The sequence below is a fragment of the Triticum dicoccoides genome, chromosome 7A (assembly GCF_002162155.2).
Source record: "Triticum dicoccoides isolate Atlit2015 ecotype Zavitan chromosome 7A, WEW_v2.0, whole genome shotgun sequence".
Classification (NCBI taxonomy): domain Eukaryota; kingdom Viridiplantae; phylum Streptophyta; class Magnoliopsida; order Poales; family Poaceae; genus Triticum; species Triticum dicoccoides.
The window spans coordinates 64327953-64338629 of NC_041392.1; positions in this window are offsets into that span (position 1 = coordinate 64327953).

Sequence of the window (10677 nt, forward strand, 5' to 3'; positions counted from 1 at the left end):
GTCTACACACTTAAGGTTCGGTGACGCTAGCGTTGTTAGGAAGACTTGTATGTGATTACCGAATGTTGTTCGGAGTCCCGGATGAGATCCCGGACGTCCCGAGGAGTTCCGGAATGGTCCGGAGGAGAATATTTATATATCGGAAGTTAACATATGGTCGCCGGAAAGGTTCGGGGGCATATCGGTATTGTACCGGGGCCACCGGAGGGGTTCAGGGGGTCCACCGGGAGGGGCCACCTCTTCCGGAGGGCCTTATGGGCTGTATGGAGAAGGGAACCAGCCCAAGTGGGCTGGGGCGCCACACTCCCCTAGGGCCCATGCGCCTAGGGTTGGGGGGAAACCCTAAAGGGGGTGCCCCGGCAAGCCCCCCTCCCCTTGGCCGCCGCCCCCCCTCTAGATGTCATCTAGAGGGGGCCGGCCCCCTTCCTCCTTCCCCTATAAATAGAGGGGCAAGGGGAGGGCTGCATAGAACATCTAAGGCGCAGCCCCTCCCCTCCCCAACACCTCTCCTCCTCCATAAGAGCTTGGCGAAGCCCTGCCGGAGTACTACAGCTTCACCACCACCACGCCGTCGTGCTGCTGTTGGAGCCCTCTTCCTCAACCTCTCCCTCCTCCTTGCTGGATCAAGGCGCGGGAGACGTCCTCGCTCCGTACGTGTGTTGAACACGGAGGTGCCGTCCGTTCGGCGCTAGGATCTTCGGTGATTTGGATCACGTCGAGTATGACTCCATCAACCCCGTTCTCTTGAATGCTTCCGCTCGTGATCTACAAGGGTATGTAGATGCACTCCTCTCTCCCTCATTGCTAGATGACTCCATAGATTGATCTTGGTGATGCGTAGAATTTTTTTAAAATTCTGCTACGTTCCCCAACACAAGCAAGGATTAGTAATGCGGCTGCTTTGAAGGCGGCCGAAGAGTTGAAAGCCGAGAAGGCCGCACATTGCGAGAGCAAAGAGAAGATGGCCAAGATGGCCGTAGAATTAAAAGACACTGCCAACTGTTGCCGGTTCCTTGAAAAAGAAAACCGAGCGAAGGCAACGGACCTTGAAAAGGCCACAATGGCGGACAAAGACACCCGCTCTGCTATGAGAGCGAAGGAGGAGCTGCGGGAAGTTGGGGATATTGCGGCTGGGAAGCCCTTCATGCTACGAAGGAAGTTCGAAGATCCACGGTATGCCCCTCTATATCGGCTGTGGAGTTTGGCAGATGCATCTATGGACTTGGCGGCGAGCGCTGCCGATGCGGCCAAATACTTCCAAGGTCAAACCGATCGTGAAGTGGACAAGCTGTTCTGGTCGCAATTCAACGTTCCAGAGCGTCCGCTTCCATTGACTGATCAGCTAGCCGAATGGGCCGAACTAAATAGGTTGTCCGGACTCGCCATGAGGTCTCTTGTGGATCAGCCAAAGCCAAACAGCTATTTCAGCTTAGTGCAGCAGTTCCTTGGTGCGGTGCTGCGCATTAATGTGATGAAGAGGTCGGCTTGCATAGAAGGCTCGCGGATGGCCCTTGCCCATGTGAAAGCATACTGGGCGGAGGTGGACGCTACCACTGTTGGAGCGCATGGTTCGGCCATAGGCCGAGTAGCTGCCGAGCACTATTTCGAATAGGTTCTCGAGGGTGCTCGTTTGATAGAGGCCCAATGCTCGAAGAATATTATGTTTGAGTGACATGTATTCCCATTGTAAACACAATGTTTTTATGAAATTTATTAAGGCTGTTTTTATACTTTTGCCTGAAAGTAATATGATGCCTCCTGTGCGACCGTTTATGTATACATGTGTATAACCTGAAAGATTGCAGTCGTCGGCTTCAACCCTCGCGCATATAATGCGGAGGTGCTCGCAAAAAATGTGTGTTCACACTTAACCCAATGTCTTGGTCCTATTGAGGAGGTGATAGCACAGCGAACGAGGCAACCGGACTATAAGCTTTAACACTTTCACTTAGCCATAGGAGTTTGACAGTGGGGCTACTAGATAGACCCTGGTGGCTCCGCACTCTCCCGATCTCGGGGTGCGTACATGCCTGGCCGGAAAACGGCCCTTCGCTAAGGCAGAGAAATTCTAACATTCCGATAGGTCATCGAGTGGTTGACCAGTCTCACGCTATATCATGACAGTCGGTTTTCGGCTTTCTCTACTGAGGTGCTCGTCCGGATGAACCAGGGCACAATCGCAGTAGTTCTCCTAGTGCTGCCTTAGCCGATAAAGCGTAACGTAAGGCACCAAAACACAGGAGCCAGGCAAAGCCAACATTTGACCAGAGACAATGATTCGGAGCTGATGCATACAAGGCCAAACTCGCGACGCCGAACACTCCCTAAGGTATTCGGTCTTTATGGTATAATCCGGGCCTAAATAGTGCCCTTTGTAAGAAGCCCCTTGTGTCCAGGTATGTGCATTATTCTGACATGGCCACATGCCAAGACGTCAGCATCCTTCTCAATTGTGCTAAGAATTCGAGGGATGTGTATCAACGAGAGACAGTAAAAAAGGTTTACGTAGGGTCTTAATCTAAAAAGAATCCTTGGAGCGGGTCCCTGCTGCACGTCTGCGCCTGTGTCTCCGTTGTGCTGTATCCTGGACGGGTGTAGCACGATGGTCATGTGTAAAAGAGAGGAACTTAGGTGAAAAAGTTGGTGAGGCCGTTTTTAGTGTGCGGCTGCTAAGGCAATCACATTCTTTTTGGCGCGCAAAGATTGCTCAATATTTCTGTTCATTGTAATGATGCCACGTGGACCGGGCATCTTGAGCGTGAGGGAAGCGTAATGCAGTATTGCATTAAAGCGAGCAAAAGCTTCACGTCCAAGTAGTGCTTGATAACCACTTTCGAACGGAGCAATGTGGAAGGTTAAATGTTCTCTACGGAAGCTATCGGGGAAGCCGAATATAACTTTTAGTAGCAGGGAGCCCGTGCAGTGAGCCCCTGGGCCTGGCGTTACTTGCCGCTCCATGTTGGCCGTGAGGTCGTCTATCCGGCCGGGTGGCCGTTTTAATTTTTGGTTGCGGGGGATCTAAGGCCTCCTCATCGAATTCAGGTAGCAACTTCTGCTTCGGGTAGCTCTTGGTGAGGCGATTACCGCCATACTTCGCTACTGTGTTGAGTACTTCATCTGATTTGGAGTGTGTCTTGCGCCGCCTTGAGCCTTTGCTTCTGCCTTTTTAGACTCCTCGCGATGGCAACAAGCCTTTGATGGGCATTTTGTTGCTCCGGGCGTCTGTCCGGTGTTATGTCCTCCGGACTATTATCCTTGACAGAGTTGGCTTGTTCGGTTTGATTCTCCGCGTTGCCGTGGTCCGGCAGTGGTTCGCCCTGCTCTAACGCTTGGTATGTATGATCGTTATTTTTGTTAAGGCGGATTTGGGGCGGCGCTTACGCCGCTGCTTTGACTGCTTCTCGAGGGGACAGCCCTTCGTTGCGTCCTTCCATTCCTCGTCGTCGTTTTCCTTTGGTGTGTCCACCATGTATACGTCATGTGATGAGGTGGATGTCCAGTGCCCTATGGGCAGTGGTTCCTCTTTGTCTCTCGCATCGTCGTCCATACCGTCCATGTTTTCGGAGTCAAATTCGAGCATGTCGGTTAAATCATCGACAGTGGCTACTAAGTGGGTGGTGGGTGGGTCGCGAATTTCTTCGTCGTCCGCATCCCAGTCCTGTTGGACATAGTTCGGCCAGGATCCTCCTGGTAAGGAGAGAGACCTTAATGAGTTCAGTATGTCGCCAAAGGGAGAGTGCTGAAAATATCCATGGAGGTAAACTCCATGATCGGCGCCCAAACGGATTCGATAGGAACGAGCGCAGGCGGTTCGGAGTCCATGGCCGGAGAAGGATCCAGCAGTTTAACAACACGGCTCTCGTGCAAGGTAAGGTCGATGTTCGTCTCGATTGTCGCTGAGGGTAAGGCCTCCGTGGTGGGGTCCATCCACCCGTCCATGGAAGGCGCAACTAGCTCCGAATTGAGGGTCGGAGCGGCTGCCGGTGCGATCTCCTTAACACTGTCTGATGGGAGAGATAAGTCATACTCATCGTGACCACGTGGCGCACAAGGCAGAGGCTCGAATCCGTCAAAGATCAAATCTCCATGGATATCGGCCGTGTAGTTTAAGCTTCCAAACCTGACCTTGTGGCCAGGGGCGTAACTTTCAATCTGCTCCAGATGGCCAAGCGAATTGGCCCATAGTGCAAAGCCGCCGAAGATGAAGATCTGTCCGGGGAGAAAAGTCTCACCCTGGACTGCATCGCTAACGATGATAGTAGGATCCATCAAGCCTAAAGGCGACGACACAGAGGAACTCTCAATGAAAGCACCAATGTCGGTGTCAAAACCGGCGGATCTCGGGTAGGGCGTCCCGAACTGTGCGTCTAGGCCGAATGGTAACAGGAGACAGGGACACAATGTTTTACCCAGGTTCAGGCCCTCTTGATGGAGGTAAAACCCTACGTCCCACTTGATTAATATTGATGATATGGGTAGTACAAGAGTAGATCTACCATGAGATCAGAGAGGCTAAACCCTAGAAGCTAGCCTATGGTATGATTGTCTGTTCGTCCTATGGACTAAAACCCTCCGGTTTATATAGACACCGGAGAGGGCTAGGGTTACACAGAGTCGGTTACAATGGGAGGAGGTCTACATATCCGTATTGCCAAGCTTTCCTTCCACGCCAAGGAAAGTCCCATCCGGACATGGGACAAAGTCTTCAATCTTGCATCTTCATAGTCCAAGAGTCCGGCCAAAGGTTATAGTCCGGCTATCTGGACACCCCCTAATCCAGGACTCCCTCACAAGTCCTTAAAGATTTTTTCCGCTTCGGGCGAGTAGTCGGCCTTGCCCGACTTAGGCGTGTATAGCACCCCAAATTCGACCTTCCGAATACTAGGGGCTTCACCAAAATTTAAAATTGTCGACTTCTATGGCTAAGTGAGAGTGATAAAGCCTTATAGTCTGATTGCCTGGTTCATTGCACTGAACACCTGCCTTGAAGGACCCAAAATTGGGGTAAAGAGTGCTCAGGTTTATCCCGAACAGCCTAGTACTAGTTACATGGGGGCAGAAGCCGACGACTGGCCAACTCTGAGATTTTATAAACGGCTACAAAGAAGGTAATATTTTAAATTAAAAAAAGTGTTGCATAGCGCAGATGAACTCGTTTGACATTACAGGATCACATGAGCATGTTCATTCAAAAATTACATCCCTGGCACATTCATCCGCCACAAGGCGGGAACCCTTCAGGACACTCTCATAATACCTTTCGGGGCAGCGATGCTCCTTGCCCTCCTGCATTCCCTCCTTCACCAGCTTCACGGCGTCCAGTTTCGCCCTGTGCACCTTCGCCCGGGCAAAAGCCAAGCGCGCACCCTCGATGCAGACGGACCGCTTTTTGACTTCAAGCCATGGGCAGGCATCAACAAGCCGCCTCACCAGACCGAAGTAGCTGCCGGGTCGGGGCTCGCCAGGCCATATCTGGACTATAAGACCCTTCATGGCCTGTTCAGCCACCTTGTGAAGCTCGACCAATTACTTAAAATGGTCGCTCAAGGGCATTGGGTGTTCAGTCCTAGTATACTGAGACCAGAACAACTTTTCTGTAGAGCTCTCCTCCTCAGCTCGGTAAAATTCCGCGGCATCCAGCATACTACGGGGAAGATCTGCGAACGCTCCTAGAGAGCTCCGAACTCGGGAAAGTAAAAGGAAAGTTTCCTTCACATGCTTGCTTTGCATAATGAATGCCTTACCCGCTGCTATCTTCTTCATGGCATCCATTTCCCGGAGGGCCTTGTGGGCTTCAGCATTGGCGCTCCATGCGCTTTCGAGCGCCTTCGCAAGCTCGGACTCTCGCGTCTTAGAGTCAAGTTCCAAGGACTCTTGTTTTTTGGCGAGAGCCTCGAGCTCTTGCTGCACCTCGCCTACCTGGGCTTCTTGCTTTTCCCGCACAAGGAGCTCCTTGGCCGCTTTGTCTTCGGCCTCGGACAGCGCCTTCTTCAGGGTCGCCACCTCGGTCGTGCCCCTGGCAAATTCATGATGATCCTATTACTTCACACCCAAACTTCTTTTTAAATATATAGACAAGGTATTGCTTACCTTTGCTCTCCTCGAGCTGCCACTTGGTAAGGCCGAGCTCGTTCTCGGACTGCTCCAGGTCCTGCTTCAGTGCAGATACCTCCGCAGTATGTGCGGCAGCGGCCAGCAATGAAGCCTGCACATACACATAGACATATTCTGATTAGACTCCTGGGTCATCATTTGATCCTCTATTCGGCCTTTCTTTGCGAACACCGAACAGAGCATCAGGGGCTACTGTCTATGCGGCAATATTTTCTTATATTTTGATTGCTTACCTTAAAGCCTGTTAGGAGGCTGGCGCAAGCTTCGGTCAGTCTATTTTTGGTGGACTGAACTTTCTCGATCACCGCACTCAAGATAGTGCGGTGCTCTTCGTTGATGGAAGCACCGCGAAGCGCTTCCAACAAGTTTTCCGGTGCCTCTGGATGGATAGAGGACACCGGCACGGGCGGCTTGCCCCCCTTAACAGGGGATCGCCTGCCGAAGTCCGGAACTACCGAAGGTTCCGAAGCAGTATTTGGCTGGGGGCCGAACTTGGAGCCCGTGGGAGTCTTGCTCCCTTTGCGCCTAGGGTCCGGAAGGTCGCCTTGAGGCGCCTCCAGGACTACCTCCCCTCGGCTTGGTGCCTTTTGAGACAACACCTCGGCGTTGTCCGTAGGGAGAGGGGTGGAGGCGGTCAGAAGAGAACCACTGTTCATATCCGACAAGTCCAATGAACCGCTCGACGAAGATACGTCGAGATGAGCTCAGGACGGACTGCGTAATCATGTTCGGCATGAGGAAAAGCACTGCAATAAAACGTACCATGAATCACTATGGTGTCCGAATACTTACATCTTCGCCAGGGGCTTGACCCTGGGTAGCCACTCGTCGCCACTGTAGGCGGCCGCCGTGGAGCAGTCCGGAGGGAGGGTCCTTCCCTTCTTGGACCCTTCGGCCTCCCCGGTTGGGTCAGCCTTCCTTTTCTTGTCCCCCCGGCTAGGGGGGAGAAGTTTCCTCCTCCTCCTCATTTTTGTGGGAGGAGTGCGCGTCGGAGTCATCAGACGATGAGTCCGATACAACCTTGCGCCGGAGACCCTTTCGGGTCCCCGTGGCCTTCTTCTTGGTCTTCTTCCCCGGCACCTCGTAAGGCGCCGGAGCCAGCATCTCCATTAGGACAGCATCTGCAGGATCTTCAGGAAGGGGGGCTGGGCAATCGAGCTGCTCTGCTGTCTTTATCCAGTCCTGTTAATGACATGGAAGCTTACACCCCATGTATGATTTAACTGGGGCAAAAAATACCCTGTGAGATAGAAAAACTTACCGGATTGGCATGGCGCTTTGCGCTGAGTCCGCGGTCCTTGGTGAGGGAAGGAGGTACCTCGGCGCCATTGAACAGCACCCTCCAGACGTCCTTGTGCGTCATGTCGTAGAGCTCTCGCAGCGTCTGGTGCTTGACTGGGTCGAACTCCCACAAATTGAATGCCCGTCGTTGACACGGGAGAATCCAGCAGAAGAGCATGGCCTAGATCACGTTGACGAGCTTGATTTTCTTGCTCATCATGTTCCTGATGCAGGTCTGGAGTCCGGTCAGCTCTACAGAAGAACCCTAGGACAGGCCGTTCTCTTTCCAGGAAGTGAGCCGCGTGGGGATTCCGGATTGAAATTCGGGGGCCGCCACCCAGTTGGTGTCGCATGGCTCGGTGATGTAGAACCACCCCGATTGCCACCCCTTTATGGTCTCCATGTAGGAGCCTTCAAGCCAGGTGACGTTAGGCATTTTGCCCACCATGGCACCTCCACACTCTGCTTGCTGGCCAACCACCACCTTCGGTTTGACATTGAAGGTCTTCAGCCACAGGCCGAAATGGGGCCTGATGCGGAGGAATGCCTCGCACACGACGATAAACACCGATATGTTGAAGATGAAATTGGGGGCCGGATCATGAAAATCCAGCCTATAGTAGAACATGAGCCCGCGGACAAACGGGTGGAGAGGAAATCCCAGTCCACAGACGTAGTGGGTAAGAAAAACTACCCTCTCATGGGGTTCGGGCGTAGGGATGATCTGCCCTGCATCTGGCAGCCGGTGCGCGATATCCGCCGCCAGATATCCGGCTTCCCATAACTTTCTAATGTTTTCCTCCGTGACGGAGGAGACCATCCACTTGCCTCCCGCTCCGGACATGCTTGGAGTGGTTTGAGAAGAAATACGCGAACTTGGGCGCTGGAGCTCGAGTGTGCGAGAATGGGTAAGCAAGGAGGAAGAAGGCGTGGGTGAAAAGAGTGAATCTTTGTCCCTTTATAAGGGCAGAGGAGGCAATGCGCCTCCCCACTTGCCTGGTAAAATCGCTTATTCCCTAGGCGCCATAATTGATGGCGCGGTTGGGTTACCAATATCCTTATTGATGAGAATCCCGTAATAAGGGGGACACGATCTCTACTTTGACAAGACGTGTCAAGAAAACCGCCCCGCATTATGTGCGGTGCTGGTTGAGAAAACCGGTTCGAATAATGACCGGGCCATGACGTGAGGTCATGCTATCAAACGTGCCAGCAGATTGGATTTGTGGAAATATTATTCTTTCTACGGTAGTATGTGGAACTGCTTTTGCAGAGCCAGACACTATTCTGGTGTTCAAACTCTTCTATGGAGTATTCGGAAGAGGAACCCGCCTTGCAATGCCGAAGACAAAACTGCGCGCCAGACTCATCGTCATTGAAGCCTGGTTCAGGGGCTACTGAGGGAGTCCTAGATTAGGGGGTCTCCGGACAGCCGGACTATATCCTTCGGCCGGACTGTTGGACTATGAAGATACAAGATTGAAGACTTCGTCCCGTGTCTGTATAGGACTCTCCTTGGCGTGGAAGGCAAGCTAGGCAATACGGACAATCATACCATAGGCTAGCTTCTAGGGTTTAGCCCTTACGATCTCGTGGTAGATCAACTCTTGTAATACTCATATCATCACGAACAATCAAGCAGGACGTAGGGTATTACCTCCATCAAGAGGGCCCGAACCTTTGCAAAACATCGTGTCCCCTGCCTCCTGTTACCATCCCCCTTAGACGCACAGTTCGGGACCCCCTACCCGAGATCCGCCGGTTTTGACACCGACACTTGGCCTTTTGCTCGGTGTTTTGTTCCACTCTTACCGCCTTAGTTTCCGTCATACTGGTGTTATGTTCCTTGATTTTGCGTTCCTTACGCGGTTGGGGTTATGGGACCCCCTTGACAGTTCGCTTTGAATAAAACTCCTCCAGCAAGGCCCAACCTTGGTTTTAATTTTACCTAACAACCTAAGCCTTTTCCCTTGGGAATTGCAAATCCGAGGGTCATCTTTATTTAACCGCCCCGGGCCAGGTGCTCCTCTGAGTGTTTTTCCGAACCGGGAAACCTGCGGGGCCACCTCAGGGAAACTCAAGCGTTTGTTTTACTCGTAGCTTGACCCATCCGGTGTGCCCTGAGACCGAGATATGTGCAGCTCCTATCGGGATTTGTCGGCACAGTCGGGCGGTCTTGCTAGTCTTGTTTTATCATTGTCGAAATGTCTTGTAACCGGGATTCCGAGACTGATCGGGTCTTTCTGGGAGAAGGAATATCCGTCGTTGATCGTGAGAGCTTGCGATGGGCTAAGTTGGGACACCCCTGCAGGGTTAAACTTTCAAGAGCCGTGCCCTCATTTATGTGGCAGATGGGATTTTGTTAATATCCGGTTGTATAGAACTTGACACTTGACTTAATCAAAATGAATCAACCGCGTGTGTAGCCATGATGGTCTCTTTTCGGCAGAGTCCGGGAAGTGAACACGTTCTGAGTTATGTTTGAACGTAAGTAGTTTCAGGATCACTTCTTCATCACTTCTAGCTTCATGACCGTTGCGTAGCTTCTCATCCTACTCTTATTTGCGTATGTTAGCCACCATATTTTCTTAGTGCTTGCCGCAACTCCACCTCCTTACCTTATCCTACCCATAAGCTTAAATAGTCTTGATCTCGCTGGTTTTGAGATTGCTGAGTTCGCGTGACTCACAGATACTGCCAAAACAGTTCCAGGTGCCGATGATACTAGTGCAGGTGATGCTACCAAAGTCAAGTGGGAGTCTGACGAGGACCTTGGTCATTACTATGTTTCATTTCCTGATGATCAGTAGTGGATCCCAGTTGGGACGATTGGGGATCTAGCATTTGGGGTTTATCTTCTTTTCATTTGGATTTGACCGTAGTCGGTCTATGTGTGTATTTTGGATGATGTATGAATTAATTAAATATTGTGTGAAGTGGCGATTGTAATCCAACTCTCTTTATCCCTTTCTTGTTCATTACATGGGATTGTGTGAAGATGACCCTCCTTGCGAGAAAACCACAATGCGGTCATGCCTCTACGTCGTGCCTCAACACGTGGGAGATATAGCCACATCATGGATGTTACAAGTTGGTAATCAGAGCCATCCCTGAGGGAGTCCTGGACTAAGGGGTCCTCGAGCGTCCGGCCTATTATCCATGGGCCGGACTGATGGGCTGAGAATACATGAAGGCCGAAGACTGTACATGTGTCCGGATTGGACTCTCCTTAGCGTGGAAGGCAACCTTGGCGACCAGCTATGAAGATTCCTTCTTCTGTAA